The sequence below is a fragment of the Lepisosteus oculatus genome, chromosome 14 (assembly GCF_040954835.1).
Source record: "Lepisosteus oculatus isolate fLepOcu1 chromosome 14, fLepOcu1.hap2, whole genome shotgun sequence".
NCBI classification, from domain to species: Eukaryota; Metazoa; Chordata; class Actinopteri; order Semionotiformes; family Lepisosteidae; genus Lepisosteus; species Lepisosteus oculatus.
The window spans coordinates 8637504-8658349 of record NC_090709.1 but is presented as its reverse complement, the minus strand read 5'-3'; the positions used below and the strand labels follow the sequence as shown (position 1 = coordinate 8658349).

At 42.0% G+C, this 20846-nt stretch overlaps 1 long non-coding RNA gene across 1 annotated transcript in view; it reads left to right on the top strand.

The window, feature by feature from the left end:
* Window positions 1-6438: 6438 nt before the first annotated feature.
* Window positions 6439-20846, top strand: part of LOC138242945 (uncharacterized) — a 98146-nt gene continuing 83738 nt past the window's right edge. The window contains exon 1 of the long non-coding RNA XR_011191825.1: window positions 6439-6741. This is a non-coding gene — a long non-coding RNA (uncharacterized lncRNA). The remainder of the gene's footprint in view (window positions 6742-20846) is intronic.

Genomic DNA, 20846 nt, shown 5'->3' with positions numbered 1-20846 from the left:
GAGGAACGAGAAAAGGGGGAGATGTGACCTGAGTCCAGGCTGTTCTGTCTGATATTGTTCATGTAGCAGCACTGATTGTCTGAATGTCCTCTGGTTCTGGATTGTCAGGATAAAGATGGAGATGAGCTTCTGTCTGCTCAGGAGGTAGGAATTTGTGTAAAGTACTGAGGGTCCCAGAGCTCTGTGTGTGAGTCTGAGCTGTGAATCTGACTGAGAGGAGATAAAGATTTTTTTTTATTCTGCCTCTGAGAAGTCTTTTCCTTTGCCAAGCAATGTAACATCCCCTTCAGATACTCTTCACAGGCTGTCAGAGTGAGAGAAGAGGAGAGAGAGATGGACAGATAAGAGCACACACAGCAAGAGAGACAGAAAGGGGGAGAGAGAGGAGAAGGAGCAGGAAGACAGTGCAGGTGTTCAACCACACTGTGACCACAGGAGACAGGAGGCTTTTCTCAGCTGCTGAGGAGCTCAGGGCTCATGGCCACTCAGCCTCAGAGGCTCTGGCAGCAGTCAGGTCTGAGAGCTTCTCCTCATACTGACACTGGGCTCTGAGAGTCATCCTCCATTCTGGTACTACTGCTACCACACAGAGAGACACTGGGGTCACAACTGGAGGGGCTGGAACATCTGTTTGGATTGTAGCTGCACAGAGACAGGCTCAGGGTCTGAGGGAGTCAAATGGAAGAGCTGCTGTCCAACAGGCTCAGTACATAAGGGACAATCACTGCTGGGCTTTTCTTTCTTTTTCATTTAAATTATTGATCACAGTCACAGGACAGCCAGTTTTTATTCAGTCCATCTTGTCTCCGTATTCCTGTGCTGGCCTGAGTGACCTCACTGCCACCTTGAGCACAGGCTCTCCTCACACTGCCCTTGAAAAGGACCAGAAGACATTACTGTCTCGAGACACAACAACTCTGTGAGTCATTGCAGGATACCAGTCACTGGACACTGCCTGACACAGACAGCAAAGCACAAAGGACCACATTCTGGACACCAGTCACTAGACACTTCCTGATACAGACAGCAGGAATTACAGGACCATATATGCATAATTAATTATCTTGATACTGATTTAAAAATATAATACTTGTCTACAATTTTTTCTTAGTTAAATATCTGATCTCTTCCTGCCCCTGGAGCACCTGCAGCCCTGCTGTCTGTATATGTATCTGTGTTTCCTCCAGTGAGACACAGAGCTGCTCCTGTCTCTCCTCTCCTCCGCGCTGCTGGGAGTGTCTTCAGGGAGAGAAAACAGTGATGTGTCTCTGATATATATGGAGAAGACTGAAAGGGCCCTGTGTGATTGGCCGTCCCGCCTGTGTGAGAGGTTCCTGCTGTCTGTCTGAAAAGGCAGTGCTGTGTGTGATTGGCGGGGCAGGGGGCTGTGTTGTTACTGGGGGTCTGGGGTGCGGAGCAGCAGTTCAGTTGCCCTGTGGGCTCAGGAGTGAAGACAGGGGTCTCAGCTGCGCTCTGTCCTGATGACAATGGAAAGCTGCCTGTCCATCTTCTCTCTCGCTGTCCTGGTGCTGCACAGCTCAGCCAGTAAGTGACCAGTCTTCTACTTCTGTCCAGACAGACAGACAACAACTGGAATTAAATTAAGTAAAGTTTTGATGGAAATGGAGCAATAAGTGGGTTGAACATTTTTTAAATGTTTATTTTACATTCAGCTTTGTGGGTATTCATCAAAAATATTATAACTGTATTTTATCTTGGTCTGTAAGTAAGGAAATATAATTAGCTGTGTCTAAATTTAATTAGTTGCTTTAATTTTTTGGGGGATTTTTAAAAAATATTCTTAAGATTTCTAAACATTATATAACAATAATGTTATAGATGGATAGAGCAGAAGCTGGCCATTATCACCCTCTATTGATAATTTGTGAAAACATGGAGTGTATAAAATCTTTACAAAGTTATTTAACTTACTTGTTACTGTAATAATAAACTTTATATATAAGTGATAATTTGAGTGATATGCTGTGACATGTGAAAAAGTCTTCATCTACTCGAAAACAAAAAAAGTGTGAGCAATAAAAAATGTTTCTAGAATAATATCATATTATACAGGATGATTCAGAAATACCCTGGGTTGTTTATTATTTTATTGTGTTCAATTCTGACTCCTCTGTATTGTCTTATTACAGACTGGTGCATTAATAGAGATACACGTGTTTTTAAATAGTGAATTATTATTGTGACTCATATTAAATTATTACAGACTGATGAATTAATAGATATACAGTAAATGTGTTATTACCACCTAAAGTGTTTATGCTAGAGAAATAAGACTGGAGTTTTTATGCTGCCATTATATCTTTGGTGTATTCAGAAAGTCCAGGTTTCTATCGTTAGGCTGTGTGATATTCAGTTGCTGTGAAAACAAGTAATTCCTCTAGGTGTTATAAGAATATGTGTTCCAATATGATAGGAAGTTATGAGTGTGAATTCTTTATTTTAAAGACTTACAATTACATTTTGAAAATGTAAAATATTTTCAATCATAGGACAATTAGCTCTTGTATTTTTATAGTATTCAAATAAAACTGATATATGTATTACCTGGTTCATAAAGACCAGGTTTGCTTGTTTTCACATTGAAAAGGACAGGCTGATAAAAGTTACATTCTTTATTGCTTTATAAGTTATAAAATGAAAAATATTAACACAATTGTGAAAATTCTTAGTATTGTAGGTGTATTATTATTAACTGGGGTCTCATCAGAAACTGAGGTGTAACATTAATAATTTAACAACTACAAGACATTGTGGCATTACAGCAAGAATTAAAAAATGGTAGTTGTGTTTTGTGTTTATACAGGATTTGTCTATTATTTAACAGCTAAATAACTTATTTTGTGTTTTTAGGTTAGTTATCTAATGACAGGTTTTTTTTGTAAATTGTGAAGTTTTAATAAGAATGCTTTATTGTTTTTGACTACATTCGAAATCTGAAATTACTATCAAATGCAATTATATAAGTATGAGTTATACAAATTAAATATTTAATTACATGTTATCATACAAATGCAATATTTAAAAATTAATTCGTAATCACAGGACTCAAGTTTAGATTTTTGAGCAGTTGCTCAGGACAACATCATAATAAATGTATCTGTGCCTATATGTTAAACCTGTCTGGTATTTTTGAAAAATGTTGTTCTTTAATATAATTTAATCTGATGATCATGTGTTAAGTTTAGATGTTGGCAGGTAAAGGCTAGAAAATCATTGTCAACAATTCATATACAGACAATGAGAATATACACCTCACACACATTTCAGCACAACATGTGAAGTACCTGTCAGCCTCTGACCACTGTTGTGACCACAGGTCCCAGTAACACAGAAACACTGGTCCCAGGACTTGGAAGCCACAGAGTTAGTACAGTGTCCAGTATAGTGACCACAGTCTCCTGGAACCCAGGACCAGCCATCTGGGGTTCTACAGTTATTACAGCCACTGCCCGCCGTAGTGACCACAGCATGCAGAAGTGCTTTTCTGTTTAATTTAAAACTCAGCTTTATGGATATTCCTTAAAATTATAATTGATTTTATTCTGGTGCTATAAATAAGGAAAAATAATAAACAATTTGCAGTATTAACAAGAATTTCACCTCTACAATTAATCATAATATTAATTCAGCTTATATGTTTTTTAAACTATTTTCTATTAATGCTGTATTAATAGTTTTATATGCAGTTATACACTATTACACACAACACAGACTAAGGATAATGTTTTTTAAGTACTAACATATAATTATTATAACTATTAATATTGTAGATATTTAGCAACCTTATCACAAATGTTGTACAACTTGACAATCCCTTATCTATTACCACAATAATAAAATACAAAATTTTGGTTGTAATTTGGGTCATGTGCTAGGACTTGTGGAAATTTTCCCATTTGCAAACAAAAAGGAATACAAATGTTTTAACAATAATACAACATCTTCAAAATATTTACCAGGGGTTGTTTATTTCATTGTACTCAATTCTGCCCTCTCTAACAGGTATAATAACAGACTAGTGTATTAACAGAGATCAGTGTGTTTTTAAACACTGTTGTATTGATCGGACTGATATTTTATTTTACACACTGATGAATTAATATGTTTAATATGTAATAAGTAATTAACTGATGTGTTATTAAACACTGGAGTATTTTAGACTAATATTTTAACTGAGATAAGTGTGTTATTAAATACTAGAGTATTATTGAGACTCCAGTATTATTACTATTGATACATTTTATATTTACTGTATTATTAAAGTAACATTAATAATAATAACATTATAACATTATGGAAATGTTATTAAAAATAGAGTATTTTGAGAGAAGGTGACAATTTTAGTGCAAAGAACTATTACAGACAGGTGATCAGAGATAAAAGTATATTTAAGGCACGTTTCCGATTAACAAATAATATTAGTAACTATTGCAGGTGAATGTGCTAATACAAATAACAGTACTGAAGGTAAATGTATTAAAATATTTTTGATCCATGGTTATTTTTGAGAATGATTACAGTAGTTTTAGATACTATGGTAATTATATTATAGAAGGATCTAACATTGTAAGACGATTGAGGACAAGACATATAGTTGTGTTTATTTGTTATAACAGTCACATTCAGGTGGTAGGTATTTGTATTGCAGTGTGTTGTAGTTTTCTGACCTGAATCCATACTGGAGTTTTATTTGAGAAATGTGTCTATTATGTTGGAAGAAATGTGTATTTGACCCGGAAGTCCTTCATTTTGAAGAGAGAAAGGTTTAATTATTTTTCCATGTTTATTCTGCATTTGACTGATACTTCACAGCTAAATGAATTGTTGTTTGTAAGTCTTAGATAACTAATGATAGGGATAATCTTTCTTACATTATGGAATTTGAAAAAAAAGATTAATAAAAACAACCTGTGCACTGTGATTCTAGAATATATTATTAAGTGCAACTATTCAATTCAATCTGTGAATTATGTACTAAGAGGTAAAAGCTAAAACACATTGTTCACATATTTATCATGTAAGCATAGCAAAAAATATATGAATAAAACGTAGTATTTAAATGAATTGTAGCATATAGTGTGTAATGGAAAAAAATATTTCACACTCCAAACTGAAGGTGATTGAAAATGTAATCAAAAAGAACAAATCTAGTTACTGTAAATGTGCCCTGGACAGTAAGTATACACACTTCACGTACAGTCTGGGCTGGGACTGACTCAACAGCAACATTCCCTTGAGTGCTCACCCTGTCATTCAGACTGGGTCAGGACGTCTTTCAATTAAACCTTCAGTCTTTCATTCAAGCTCCCAGTCACACTAATCACCTCTTTATTTGAAACTGTTCAGAGCACCGAATCTCCATCATTAGAGCTTAACCTTGTGAACCTAATGATCGCATTCCTCTCATAGTCAAGTTTATCACTCGGTTATTTTAATTTCTCACTACTCCTGCTCTTCGATCCCGAAATATTTTCGCTGTTTTAATTCTTTCCTTTTCCTCACTGACTCTCCAGCCTTTCTTTTCTTTATTTCAGCTGGGAGACAGGTGTCCCTCTTTATTTTTTCTTTCTGCTCACCTTTTTCATTCAGCCCAGCAGCCAGCATAATAATTCGATCTGTTACTCCCTGATCATTCAAACTCTGAAAGAGCTCAAAGTCCTGCGCCTGGGTTTCAATTATATCTCCTGCTGCAGATTTTCCAACTTTCTGCAGCATTACAATTCACATATTTCAGCACAAGTTGTGAAGCATCCATCTATTAAGAAAATAAGATTCTGTTTTGGATTTTATAACTTATTTTCAAAGTAGACTGTTGAAAAGACTTATTAGTGTTTAAATCTCTTACTTGATACAGACGTGTGGTCATTGCCCACTGCTAAGTACATGTGGGGCCTGAGACCCAGATACACCAGATACACCAAACCTGGTTTCAGTCATTCAGCCTTCTGACACCACAGCCACTGTCCATTGTACTGACCACAGCTTTTAGAAACACAGAACACCGTCATTACAGGTACTGTCCACTGTACTGACCACAGCTTTTAGAAACACATGAGCACAGTCATTATAGCCACTGTCCACTATACTGACCACAGCTTTTAGAAACACATGAGCACAGTCTTTACAGCCACTGTCCACTGTAGTAACCATAGCAGAACAGCCCTCTGCAGTCACACAGTGATATGGACAGAGAGATATATAACAGGATCTGGACACAGGTGTGTGGAGGGAGAGGTAAGATGGCTGCTGGTGGACTTCCTGTCACTCCACTGTCTCTTGTTCCCCATGGGAGAGACTAGCAATCCAATCAAACAGGTAAAACAAAATAAAAATTCCAGGTGTGCTTCTAAAATCTTAATATAAAAATATCCTGTAGACATGGTGATAGGGATTGTTTCTCTCTCTCTGCAGGCAGTGCTGATGTGAGGCTGGTGAATGGAGCCAGTCCCTGTGAGGGGACTGTGGAGGTGTATTATGGTGGAGAGTGGGGGACAGTGAACAGTTATGAATGGGATCTCAATGATGCTACAGTGGTGTGCAGACAGCTGGGCTGTGGATCTGCTGTTTCAGCACCAGGAGGAGCTCACTTTGGACCAGGGTCTGGATCAGTCCTTCTGAATCGGGTCAACTGCAAGGGGTCAGAGGCTGCGCTGAGGGACTGTCGAAAAGATAAAGTGAATTATCAGTATCATGGCAATGATGCTGGAGTAAGGTGTTCAGGTAAGAGACACAGACTTGTCTCCAGCACAGAGGACAATGAAAACTCCTCCACTGATCTAGAGTCCATCATCATGATCAATTAAATTAAACTTAAATTAATTAAAATCTAGTATTGATAATATGATGATAATAATAATAATTCAAAGCAATATATGTTATAAACATAATATATTTAATGTGATTGGTGTGTCTTGTTTCTGTGTTTCCTCTGTGTTTATGCAGTCTCACTGAGCCTGTAGCTCATCCTCTGTCTCCAGGCACTTCAGTGTTGTTCAGTTTAAACAAGCAGGCTGTGCTCAGTGAGTCTGTATCTACTTCACTGCGCCTTTACTGTTTTAGCACTGGTGAAGTGACAATCTACTGTGGTTCCACTGTGCTGTTGGGTGAAATGCCTTTTCATTTTCAGGTGTTTTAATGGTATGTTGGTATCAGTGTCAGTGGATCTGGTCAGTTTCAGGTGTGTTTAAATGGTATGTTGGTGTCAGTGTCAGTGGATCTGGTCAGTCTCAGGTGTGTTTTAATGGTATGTTGGTGTCAGTGTCGATGGATCTGGTCAGTTTCAGGTGTGTTTAAATGGTATGCTGGTGTCAGTGTCAGCGGATCTGGTCAGTCTCAGGTGTGTTTAAATGGTATGTTGGTGTCAGTGTCAGTGGATCTGGTCAGTTTCAGGTGTGTTTAAATGGTATGCTGGTGTCAGTGTCAGCGGATCTGGTCAGTTTCAGGTGTGTTTAAATGGTACGTTAGTGTCAGTGTCAGCGGATCTGGTCAGTTTCAGGTGTGTTTAAATGGTACGTTGGTGTCAGTGTCAGTGGATCTGGTCAGTCTTTGGTGTGTTTTAATGGTACATTGGTGTCAGTGTCAGTGGATATGGTCAGTCTCAGGTGTGTTTAAATGGTATGTTGGTGTCAGTGTCAGTGGATCTGGTCAGTTTCAGGTGTGTTTAAATGGTATGTTAGTGTCAGTGTCAGCGGATCTGGTCAGTTTCAGGTGTGTTAAAATGGTACGTTGGTGTAAGTGTCAGTGGATCTGGTCAGTCTTTGGTGTGTTTTAATGGTACATTGGTGTCAGTGTCAGTGGATATGGTCAGTCTCAGGTGTGTTTAAACGGTATGTTGGTGTCAGTGTCAGTGGATCTGGTCAGTTTCAGGTGTGTTTAAATGGTACGTTAGTGTCAGTGTCAGCGGATCTGGTCAGTTTCAGGTGTGTTTAAATGGTACATTGGTGTCAGTGTCAGTGGATATGGTCAGTCTAAGGTGTGTTTAAATGGTATGTTGGTGTCAGTGTCAGTGGATCTGGTCAGTCTCAAGTGTGTTTAAATGGTATGTTGGTGTCAGTGTCAGTGGATCTGGTCAGTTTCAGGTGTGTTTAAATGGTATGTTGGTGTCAGTGTCAGTGGATCTGGTAAGTCTCAGGTGTGTTTTAATGGTATGTTGGTGTCAGTGTCAGTGGATCTGGTCAGTTTCAGGTGTGTTTTAATGGTATGTTGGTGTCAGTGTCAGTGGATCTGGTCAGTTTCAGGTGTGTTTTAATGGTATGCTGGTGTCAGTGTCAGTGGATCTGGTCAGTCTCAGGTGTGTTTAAATGGTATTTTTGTGTCAGTGTCAGTGGATCTGGTCAGTTTCAGGTGTGTTTAAATGGTATGTTGGTGTCAGTGTCAGCGGATCTGGTCAGTCTCAGGTGTGTTTAAATGGTATGTTGGTGTCAGTGTCAGCGGATCTGGTCAGTCTCAGGTGTGTTTTAATGGTATGTTGGTGTCAGTGTCAGTGGATCTGGTCAGTCTCAGGTGTGTTTAAATGTTATTTTTGTGTCAGTGTCAGTGGATCTGGTCAGTTTCAGGTGTGTTTTAATGGTATGTTGGTGTAAGTGTCGATGGATCTGGTCAGTTTCAGGTGTGTTTAAATGGTATGCTGGTGTCAGTGTCAGCGGATCTGGTCAGTTTCAGGTGTGTTTAAATGGTATGCTGGTGTCAGTGTCAGCGGATCTGGTCAGTCTCAGGTGTGTTTAATGGTATGTTGGTGTCAGTGTCAGTGGATCTGGTCAGTCTCAAGTGTGTTTAAATGGTATGTTGGTGTCGGTGTCAGTGGATCTGGTAAGTCCCAGGTGTGTTTTAATGGTATGTTGGTGTCAGTGTCAGTGGATCTGGTCAGTCTCAGGTGTGTTTTAATGGTATGTTGGTGTCAGTGTCGATGGATCTGGTCAGTCTCAGGTGTGTTTAAATGGTATGCTGGTGTCAGTGTCAGCGGATCTGGTCAGTCTCAGGTGTGTTTAAATGGTATGTTGGTGTCAGTGTCAGTGGATCTGGTCAGTTTCAGGTGTGTTTAAATGGTATGTTGGTGTCAGTGTCAGTGGATCTGGTCAGTTTCAGGTGTGTTTAAATGGTATGTTGGTGTCAGTGTCATTGGATCTGGTCAGTCTCAGGTGTGTTTTAATGGTATGTTGGTGTCAGTGTCAGTGGATCTGGTCAGTTTCAGGTGTGTTTAAATGGTATGTTGGTGTCAGTGTAAGTGGATCTGGTCAGTCTCAGGTGTGTTTTAATGGTATGTTGGTGTCAGTGTCAGTGGATCTGGTCAGTCTCAGGTGTGTTTTAATGGTATGTTGGTGTCAGTGTCGATGGATCTTGTCAGTCTCAGGTGTGTTTAAATGGTATGTTGGTGTCAGTGTCAGTGGATCTGGTAAGTCTCAGGTGTGTTTAAATGGTATTTTTGTGTCAGTGTCAGTGGATCTGGTCAGTTTCAGGTGTTTTTAAATGGTATGCTGGTGTCAGTGTCAGCGGATCTGGTCAGTCTCAGGTGTGTTTAAATGGTATGTTGGTGTCAGTGACAGCGGATCTGGTCAGTCTCAGGTGTGTTTTAATGGTATGTTGGTGTCAGTGTCAGTGGATCTGGTCAGTCTCAGGTGTGTTTAAATGTTATTTTTGTGTCAGTGTCAGTGGATCTGGTCAGTTTCAGGTGTGTTTAAATGGTATGTTGGTGTCAGTGTCAGTGGATCTGGTCAGTTTCAGGTGTGTTTTAATGGTATGTTGGTGTAAGTGTCAGTGGATCTGGTCAGTCTCAGGTGTGTTTAAATGGTATGCTGGTGTCAGTTTCAGCGGATCTGGTCAGTCTCAGGTGTGTTTAAATGGTATGTTGGTGTCAGTGTCAGCGGATCTGGTCAGTCTCAGGTGTGTTTTAATGGTATGTTGGTGTCAGTGTCAGTGGATCTGGTCAGTCTCAGGTGTGTTTAAATGTTATTTTTGTGTCAGTGTCAGTGGATCTGGTCAGTTTCAGGTGTGTTTAAATGGTATATTGGTGTCAGTGCCAGTGGATCTGGTCAGTCTTTGGTGTGTTTTAATGGTACATTGGTGTCAGTGTCAGTGGATATGGTCAGTCTCAGGTGTGTTTAAATGGTATGTTGGTGTCAGTGTCAGTGGATCTGGTCAGTTTCAGGTGTGTTTAAATGGTACGTTAGTGTCAGTGTCAGCGGATCTGGTCAGTTTCAGGTGTGTTTAAATGGTATGTTGGTGTCAGTGTCAGTGGATCTGGTCAGTCTCAGGTGTGTTTTAATGGTATGTTGGTGTCAGTGTCAGTGGATCTGGTCAGTCTCAGGTGTGTTTTAATGGTATGTTGGTGTCAGTGTCAGTGGATCTGGTCAGTCTCAGGTGTGTTTTAATGGTATGTTGGTGTCAGTGTCAGTGGATCTGGTCAGTTTCAGGTGTGTTTTAATGGTATGCTGGTGTCAGTGTCAGTGGATCTGGTCAGTCTCAGGTGTGTTTAAATGGTATTTTTGTGTCAGTGTCAGTGGATCTGGTCAGTTTCAGGTGTGTTTAAATGGTATGCTGGTGTCAGTGTCAGCGGATCTGGTCAGTCTCAGGTGTGTTTAAATGGTATGCTGGTGTCAGTGTCAGTGGATCTGGTCAGTTTCAGGTGTGTTTAAATGGTATGTTGGTGTCAGTGTCAGTGGATCTGGTCAGTCTTAAGTGTGTTTAAATGGTAAGTTGGTGTCAGTGTCAGTGGATCTGGTCAGTCTCAGGTGTGTTTTAATGGTATGTTGGTGTCAGAGTCAGTGGATCTGGTCAGTCTCAGGTGTGTTTTAATGGTATGTTGGTGTCAGTGTCGATGGATCTGGTCAGTTTCAGGTGTGTTTAAATGGTAGGTTGGTGTCAGTGTCAGTGGATCTGGTCAGTCTCAGGTGTGTTTAAATGTTATTTTTGTGTCAGTGTCAGTGGATCTGGTCAGTTTCAGGTGTGTTTTAATGGTATGTTGGTGTAAGTGTCGATGGATCTGGTCAGTTTCAGGTGTGTTTAAATGGTATGCTGGTGTAAGTGTCAGCGGATCTGGTCAGTCTCAGGTGTGTTTAAATGGTATGTTGGTGTCAGTGTCAGTGGATCTGGTCAGTTTCAGGTGTGTTTAAACGGTATGTTGGTGTCAGTGTCAGTGGATCTGGTCAGTCTCAGGTGTGTTTAAATGGTATGCTGGTGTCAGTGTCAGCGGATCTGGTCAGTCTCAGGTGTGTTTAAATGGTATGTTGGTGTCAGAGTCAGTGGATCTGGTCAGTTTCAGGTGTGTTTAAATGGTATGTTGGTGTCAGTGTCAGTGGATCTGGTCAGTTTCAGGTGTGTTTAAATGGTATGTTGGTGTCAGTGTCATTGGATCTGGTCAGTCTCAGGTGTGTTTTAATGGTATGTTGGTGTCAGTGTCAGTGGATCTGGTCAGTTTCAGGTGTGTTTAAATGGTATGTTGGTGTCAGTGTCAGTGGATCTGGTCAGTCTCAGGTGTGTTTTAATGGTATGTTGGTGTCAGTGTCAGTGGATCTGGTCAGTCTCAGGTGTGTTTTAATGGTATGTTGGTGTCAGTGTCGATGGATCTGGTCAGTCTCAGGTGTGTTTAAATGGTATGCTGGTGTCAGTGTCAGCGGATCTGGTCAGTCTCAGGTGTGTTTTAATGGTATGTTGGTGTCAGTGTCAGTGGATCTGGTCAGTTTCAGGTGTGTTTTAATGGTATGCTGGTGTCAGTGTCAGTGGATCTGGTAAGTCTCAGGTGTGTTTAAATGGTATTTTTGTGTCAGTGTCAGTGGATCTGGTCAGTTTCAGTTGTTTTTAAATGGTATGCTGGTGTCAGTGTCAGCGGATCTGGTCAGTCTCAGGTGTGTTTAAATGGTATGTTGGTGTCAGTGACAGCGGATCTGGTCAGTCTCAGGTGTGTTTTAATGGTATGTTGGTGTCAGTGTCAGTGGATCTGGTCATTCTCAGGTGTGTTTAAATGTTATTTTTGTGTCAGTGTCAGTGGATCTGGTCAGTTTCAGGTGTGTTTTAATGGTATGCTGGTGTCAGTGTCAGTGGATCTGGTCAGTCTCAGGTGTGTTTTAATGGTATGTTGGTGTCAGTGTCGATGGATCTGGTCAGTCTCAGGTGTGTTTAAATGGTATGCTGGTGTCAGTGTCAGCGGATCTGGTCAGTCTCAGGTGTGTTTAAATGGTATGTTGGTGTCAGTGTCAGTGGATCTGGTCAGTTTCAGGTGTGTTTAAATGGTATGTTGGTGTCAGTGTCAGTGGATCTGGTCAGTTTCAGGTGTGTTTAAATGGTATGTTGGTGTCAGTGTCATTGGATCTGGTCAGTCTCAGGTGTGTTTTAATGGTATGTTGGTGTCAGTGTCAGTGGATCTGGTCAGTTTCAGGTGTGTTTAAATGGTATGTTGGTGTCAGTGTCAGTGGATCTGGTCAGTCTCAGGTGTGTTTTAATGGTATGTTGGTGTCAGTGTCAGTGGATCTGGTCAGTCTCAGGTGTGTTTTAATGGTATGTTGGTGTCAGTGTCGATGGATCTGGTCAGTCTCAGGTGTGTTTAAATGGTATGCTGGTGTCAGTGTCAGCGGATCTGGTCAGTCTCAGGTGTGTTTAAATGGTATGTTGGTGTCAGTGTCAGTGGATCTGGTCAGTCTCACGTGTGTTTAAATGGTATGTTGGTGTCAGTGTCAGTGGATCTGGTCAGTCTCAGGTGTGTTTTAATGGTATGTTGGTGTCAGTGTCAGTGGATCTGGTCAGTTTCAGGTGTGTTTTAATGGTATGCTGGTGTCAGTGTCAGTGGATCTGGTAAGTCTCAGGTGTGTTTAAATGGTATTTTTGTGTCAGTGTCAGTGGATCTGGTCAGTTTCAGGTGTTTTTAAATGGTATGCTGGTGTCAGTGTCAGCGGATCTGGTCAGTCTCAGGTGTGTTTAAATGGTATGTTGGTGTCAGTGACAGCGGATCTGGTCAGTCTCAGGTGTGTTTTAATGGTATGTTGGTGTCAGTGACAGCGGATCTGGTCAGTCTCAGGTGTGTTTTAATGGTATGTTATTGTCAGTGTCAGTGGATCTGGTCAGTTTCAGGTGTGTTTAAATGGTATGTTGGTGTCAGTGTCAGTGGATCTGGTCAGTTTCAGGTGTGTTTTAATGGTATGTTGGTGTAAGTGTCAGTGGATCTGGTCAGTCTCAGGTGTGTTTAAATGGTATGCTGGTGTCAGTGTCAGCGGATCTGGTCAGTCTCAGGTGTGTTTAAATGGTATGTTGGTGTCAGTGTCAGCGGATCTGGTCAGTTTCAGGTGTGTTTAAATGGTATGTTGGTGTCAGTGTCAGCGGATCTGGTCAGTCTCAGGTGTGTTTAAATGGTATTTTTGTGTCAGTGTCAGTGGATCTGGTCAGTTTCAGGTGTGTTTAAATGGTATGTTGGTGTCAGTGTCAGCGGATCTGGTCAGTCTCAGGTGTGTTTAAATGGTATGTTGGTGTCAGTGTCAGCGGATCTGGTCAGTCTCAGGTGTGTTTAAATGGTATGTTGGTGTCAGTGTCAGTGGATCTGGTCAGTTTCAGGTGTGTTTAAATGGTATGTTGGTGTCAGTGTCAGTGGATCTGGTCAGTTTCAGGTGTGTTTAAATGGTATGTTGGTGTCAGTGTCATTGGATCTGGTCAGTCTCAGGTGTGTTTTAATGGTATGTTGGTGTCAGTGTCAGTGGATCTGGTCAGTTTCAGGTGTGTTTAAATGGTATGTTGGTGTCAGTGTCAGTGGATCTGGTCAGTCTCAGGTGTGTTTTAATGGTATGTTGGTGTCAGTGTCAGTGGATCTGGTCAGTCTCAGGTGTGTTTTAATGGTATGTTGGTGTCAGTGTCGATGGATCTTGTCAGTCTCAGGTGTGTTTAAATGGTATGTTGGTGTCAGTGTCAGTGGATCTGGTCAGTCTCAGGTGTGTTTAAATGGTATGTTGGTGTCAGTGTCAGCGGATCTGGTCAGTCTCAGGTGTGTTTTAATGGTACATTGGTGTCAGTGTCAGTGGATATGGTCAGTCTCAGGTGTGTTTAAATGGTATGTTGGTGTCAGTGTCAGTGGATCTGGTCAGTTTCAGGTGTGTTTAAATGGTATATTGGTGTCAGTGCCAGTGGATCTGGTCAGTCTTTGGTGTGTTTTAATGGTACATTGGTGTCAGTGTCAGTGGATATGGTCAGTCTCAGGTGTGTTTAAATGGTATGTTGGTGTCAGTGTCAGTGGATCTGGTCAGTTTCAGGTGTGTTTAAATGGTACGTTAGTGTCAGTGTCAGCGGATCTGGTCAGTTTCAGGTGTGTTTAAATGGTATGTTGGTGTCAGTGTCAGTGGATCTGGTCAGTCTCAGGTGTGTTTTAATGGTATGTTGGTGTCAGTGTCAGTGGATCTGGTCAGTCTCAGGTGTGTTTTAATGGTATGTTGGTGTCAGTGTCAGTGGATCTGGTCAGTCTCAGGTGTGTTTTAATGGTATGTTGGTGTCAGTGTCAGTGGATCTGGTCAGTTTCAGGTGTGTTTTAATGGTATGCTGGTGTCAGTGTCAGTGGATCTGGTCAGTCTCAGGTGTGTTTAAATGGTATGCTGGTGTCAGTGTCAGCGGATCTGGTCAGTCTCAGGTGTGTTTAAATGGTATGTTGGTGTCAGTGTCAGTGGATCTGGTCAGTCTCACGTGTGTTTAAATGGTATGTTGGTGTCAGTGTCAGTGGATCTGGTCAGTCTCAGGTGTGTTTTAATGGTATGTTGGTGTCAGTGTCAGTGGATCTGGTCAGTTTCAGGTGTGTTTTAATGGTATGCTGGTGTCAGTGTCAGTGGATCTGGTAAGTCTCAGGTGTGTTTAAATGGTATTTTTGTGTCAGTGTCAGTGGATCTGGTCAGTTTCAGGTGTTTTTAAATGGTATGCTGGTGTCAGTGTCAGCGGATCTGGTCAGTCTCAGGTGTGTTTAAATGGTATGTTGGTGTCAGTGACAGCGGATCTGGTCAGTCTCAGGTGTGTTTTAATGGTATGTTGGTGTCAGTGACAGCGGATCTGGTCAGTCTCAGGTGTGTTTTAATGGTATGTTATTGTCAGTGTCAGTGGATCTGGTCAGTTTCAGGTGTGTTTAAATGGTATGTTGGTGTCAGTGTCAGTGGATCTGGTCAGTTTCAGGTGTGTTTTAATGGTATGTTGGTGTAAGTGTCAGTGGATCTGGTCAGTCTCAGGTGTGTTTAAATGGTATGCTGGTGTCAGTGTCAGCGGATCTGGTCAGTCTCAGGTGTGTTTAAATGGTATGTTGGTGTCAGTGTCAGCGGATCTGGTCAGTTTCAGGTGTGTTTAAATGGTATGTTGGTGTCAGTGTCAGCGGATCTGGTCAGTCTCAGGTGTGTTTAAATGGTATTTTTGTGTCAGTGTCAGCGGATCTGGTCAGTTTCAGGTGTGTTTAAATGGTATGTTGGTGTCAGTGTCAGCGGATCTGGTCAGTCTCAGGTGTGTTTAAATGGTATGTTGGTGTCAGTGTCAGCGGATCTGGTCAGTCTCAGGTGTGTTTAAATGGTATGTTGGTGTCAGTGTCAGTGGATCTGGTCAGTTTCAGGTGTGTTTAAATGGTATGTTGGTGTCAGTGTCAGTGGATCTGGTCAGTTTCAGGTGTGTTTAAATGGTATGTTGGTGTCAGTGTCATTGGATCTGGTCAGTCTCAGGTGTGTTTTAATGGTATGTTGGTGTCAGTGTCAGTGGATCTGGTCAGTTTCAGGTGTGTTTAAATGGTATGTTGGTGTCAGTGTCAGTGGATCTGGTCAGTCTCAGGTGTGTTTTAATGGTATGTTGGTGTCAGTGTCAGTGGATCTGGTCAGTCTCAGGTGTGTTTTAATGGTATGTTGGTGTCAGTGTCGATGGATCTTGTCAGTCTCAGGTGTGTTTAAATGGTATGTTGGTGTCAGTGTCAGTGGATCTGGTAAGTCTCAGGTGTGTTTAAATGGTATTTTTGTGTCAGTGTCAGTGGATCTGGTCAGTTTCAGGTGTTTTTAAATGGTATGCTGGTGTCAGTGTCAGCGGATCTGGTCAGTCTCAGGTGTGTTTAAATGGTATGTTGGTGTCAGTGACAGCGGATCTGGTCAGTCTCAGGTGTGTTTTAATGGTATGTTGGTGTCAGTGTCAGTGGATCTGGTCAGTCTCAGGTGTGTTTAAATGTTATTTTTGTGTCAGTGTCAGTGGATCTGGTCAGTTTCAGGTGTGTTTAAATGGTATGTTGGTGTCAGTGTCAGTGGATCTGGTCAGTTTCAGGTGTGTTTTAATGGTATGTTGGTGTAAGTGTCAGTGGATCTGGTCAGTCTCAGGTGTGTTTAAATGGTATGCTGGTGTCAGTGTCAGCGGATCTGGTCAGTCTCAGGTGTGTTTAAATGGTATGTTGGTGTCAGTGTCAGCGGATCTGGTCAGTCTCAGGTGTGTTTTAATGGTATGTTGGTGTCAGTGTCAGTGGATCTGGTCAGTCTCAGGTGTGTTTAAATGTTATTTTTGTGTCAGTGTCAGTGGATCTGGTCAGTTTCAGGTGTGTTTAAATGGTATATTGGTGTCAGTGCCAGTGGATCTGGTCAGTCTTTGGTGTGTTTTAATGGTACATTGGTGTCAGTGTCAGTGGATATGGTCAGTCTCAGGTGTGTTTAAATGGTATGTTGGTGTCAGTGTCAGTGGATCTGGTCAGTTTCAGGTGTGTTTAAATGGTACGTTAGTGTCAGTGTCAGCGGATCTGGTCAGTTTCAGGTGTGTTTAAATGGTATGTTGGTGTCAGTGTCAGTGGATCTGGTCAGTCTCAGGTGTGTTTTAATGGTATGTTGGTGTCAGTGTCAGTGGATCTGGTCAGTCTCAGGTGTGTTTTAATGGTATGTTGGTGTCAGTGTCAGTGGATCTGGTCAGTCTCAGGTGTGTTTTAATGGTATGTTGGTGTCAGTGTCAGTGGATCTGGTCAGTTTCAGGTGTGTTTTAATGGTATGCTGGTGTCAGTGTCAGTGGATCTGGTCAGTCTCAGGTGTGTTTAAATGGTATTTTTGTGTCAGTGTCAGTGGATCTGGTCAGTTTCAGGTGTGTTTAAATGGTATGTTGGTGTCAGTGTCAGCGGATCTGGTCAGTCTCAGGTGTGTTTAAATGGTATGTTGGTGTCAGTGTCAGCGGATCTGGTCAGTCTCAGGTGTGTTTTAATGGTATGCTGGTGTCAGTGTCAGCGGATCTGGTCAGTCTCAGGTGTGTTTAAATGGTATGCTGGTGTCAGTGTCAGCGGATCTGGTCAGTCTCAGGTGTGTTTAAATGGTATGCTGGTGTCAGTGTCAGTGGATCTGGTCAGTTTCAGGTGTGTTTAAATGGTATGTTGGTGTCAGTGTCAGTGGATCTGGTCAGTCTCAGGTGTGTTTAAATGGTATGCTGGTGTCAGTGTCAGCGGATCTGGTCAGTCTCAGGTGTGTTTAAATGGTATGTTGGTGTCAGTGTCAGCGGATCTGGTCAGTCTCAGGTGTGTTTTAATGGTATGTTGGTGTCAGTGTCAGTGGATCTGGTCAGTCTCAGGTGTGTTTAAATGTTATTTTTGTGTCAGTGTCAGTGGATCTGGTCAGTTTCAGGTGTGTTTAAATGGTATATTGGTGTCAGTGCCAGTGGATCTGGTCAGTCTTTGGTGTGTTTTAATGGTACATTGGTGTCAGTGTCAGTGGATATGGTCAGTCTCAGGTGTGTTTAAATGGTATGTTGGTGTCAGTGTCAGTGGATCTGGTCAGTTTCAGGTGTGTTTAAATGGTACGTTAGTGTCAGTGTCAGCGGATCTGGTCAGTTTCAGGTGTGTTTAAATGGTATGTTGGTGTCAGTGTCAGTGGATCTGGTCAGTCTCAGGTGTGTTTTAATGGTATGTTGGTGTCAGTGTCAGTGGATCTGGTCAGTCTCAGGTGTGTTTTAATGGTATGTTGGTGTCAGTGTCAGTGGATCTGGTCAGTCTCAGGTGTGTTTTAATGGTATGTTGGTGTCAGTGTCAGTGGATCTGGTCAGTTTCAGGTGTGTTTTAATGGTATGCTGGTGTCAGTGTCAGTGGATCTGGTCAGTCTCAGGTGTGTTTAAATGGTATTTTTGTGTCAGTGTCAGTGGATCTGGTCAGTTTCAGGTGTGTTTAAATGGTATGTTGGTGTCAGTGTCAGCGGATCTGGTCAGTCTCAGGTGTGTTTAAATGGTATGTTGGTGTCAGTGTCAGCGGATCTGGTCAGTCTCAGGTGTGTTTTAATGGTATGCTGGTGTCAGTGTCAGCGGATCTGGTCAGTCTCAGGTGTGTTTAAATGGTATGCTGGTGTCAGTGTCAGCGGATCTGGTCAGTCTCAGGTGTGTTTAAATGGTATGCTGGTGTCAGTGTCAGTGGATCTGGTCAGTTTCAGGTGTGTTTAAATGGTATGTTGGTGTCAGTGTCAGTGGATCTGGTCAGTCTTAAGTGTGTTTAAATGGTAAGTTGGTGTCAGTGTCAGTGGATCTGGTCAGTCTCAGGTGTGTTTTAATGGTATGTTGGTGTCAGAGTCAGTGGATCTGGTCAGTCTCAGGTGTGTTTTAATGGTATGTTGGTGTCAGTGTCGATGGATCTGGTCAGTTTCAGGTGTGTTTAAATGGTAGGTTGGTGTCAGTGTCAGTGGATCTGGTCAGTCTCAGGTGTGTTTAAATGTTATTTTTGTGTCAGTGTCAGTGGATCTGGTCAGTTTCAGGTGTGTTTTAATGGTATGTTGGTGTAAGTGTCGATGGATCTGGTCAGTTTCAGGTGTGTTTAAATGGTATGCTGGTGTAAGTGTCAGCGAATCTGGTCAGTCTCAGGTGTGTTTAAATGGTATGTTGGTGTCAGTGTCAGTGGATCTGGTCAGTTTCAGGTGTGTTTAAACGGTATGTTGGTGTCAGTGTCAGTGGATCTGGTCAGTCTCAGGTGTGTTTTAATGGTATGTTGGTGTCAGTGTCAGTGGATCTGGTCAGTCTCAGGTGTGTTTTAATGGTATGTTGGTGTCAGTGTCGATGGATCTTGTCAGTCTCAGGTGTGTTTAAATGGTATGTTGGTGTCAGTGTCAGTGGATCTGGTAAGTCTCAGGTGTGTTTAAATGGTATTTTTGTGTCAGTGTCAGTGGATCTGGTCAGTTTCAGGTGTTTTTAAATGGTATGCTGGTGTCAGTGTCAGCGGATCTGGTCAGTCTCAGGTGTGTTTAAATGGTATGTTGGTGTCAGTGACAGCGGATCTGGTCAGTCTCAGGTGTGTTTTAATGGTATGTTGGTGTCAGTGTCAGTGGATCTGGTCAGTCTCAGGTGTGTTTAAATGTTATTTTTGTGTCAGTGTCAGTGGATCTGGTCAGTTTCAGGTGTGTTTAAATGGTATGTTGGTGTCAGTGTCAGTGGATCTGGTCAGTTTCAGGTGTGTTTTAATGGTATGTTGGTGTAAGTGTCAGTGGATCTGGTCAGTCTCAGGTGTGTTTAAATGGTATGCTGGTGTCAGTGTCAGCGGATCTGGTCAGTCTCAGGTGTGTTTAAATGGTATGTTGGTGTCAGTGTCAGCGGATCTGGTCAGTCTCAGGTGTGTTTTAATGGTATGTTGGTGTCAGTGTCAGTGGATCTGGTCAGTCTCAGGTGTGTTTAAATGTTATTTTTGTGTCAGTGTCAGTGGATCTGGTCAGTCTCAGGTGTGTTTAAATGGTATGTTGGTGTCAGTGACAGCGGATCTGGTCAGTCTCAGGTGTGTTTTAATGGTATGTTGGTGTCAGTGACAGCGGATCTGGTCAGTCTCAGGTGTGTTTTAATGGTATGTTATTGTCAGTGTCAGTGGATCTGGTCAGTTTCAGGTGTGTTTAAATGGTATGTTGGTGTCAGTGTCAGTGGATCTGGTCAGTTTCAGGTGTGTTTTAATGGTATGTTGGTGTAAGTGTCAGTGGATCTGGTCAGTCTCAGGTGTGTTTAAATGGTATGCTGGTGTCAGTGTCAGCGGATCTAGTCAGTCTCAGGTGTGTTTAAATGGTATGTTGGTGTCAGTGTCAGCGGATCTGGTCAGTTTCAGGTGTGTTTAAATGGTATGTTGGTGTCAGTGTCAGCGGATCTGGTCAGTCTCAGGTGTGTTTAAATGGTATTTTTGTGTCAGTGTCAGTGGATCTGGTCAGTTTCAGGTGTGTTTAAATGGTATGTTGGTGTCAGTGTCAGCGGATCTGGTCAGTCTCAGGTGTGTTTAAATGGTATGTTGGTGTCAGTGTCAGCGGATCTGGTCAGTCTCAGGTGTGTTTAAATGGTATGCTGGTGTCAGTGTCAGTGGATCTGGTCAGTTTCAGGTGTGTTTAAATGGTATGTTGGTGTCAGTGTCAGTGGATCTGGTCAGTTTCAGGTGTGTTTAAATGGTATGTTGGTGTCAGTGTCATTGGATCTGGTCAGTCTCAGGTGTGTTTTAATGGTATGTTGGTGTCAGTGTCAGTGGATCTGGTCAGTTTCAGGTGTGTTTAAATGGTATGTTGGTGTCAGTGTCAGTGGATCTGGTCAGTCTCAGGTGTGTTTTAATGGTATGTTGGTGTCAGTGTCAGTGGATCTGGTCAGTCTCAGGTGTGTTTTAATGGTATGTTGGTGTCAGTGTCGATGGATCTTGTCAGTCTCAGGTGTGTTTAAATGGTATGTTGGTGTCAGTGTCAGTGGATCTGGTAAGTCTCAGGTGTGTTTAAATGGTATTTTTGTGTCAGTGTCAGTGGATCTGGTCAGTTTCAGGTGTTTTTAAATGGTATGCTGGTGTCAGTGTCAGCGGATCTGGTCAGTCTCAGGTGTGTTTAAATGGTATGTTGGTGTCAGTGACAGCGGATCTGGTCAGTCTCAGGTGTGTTTTAATGGTATGTTGGTGTCAG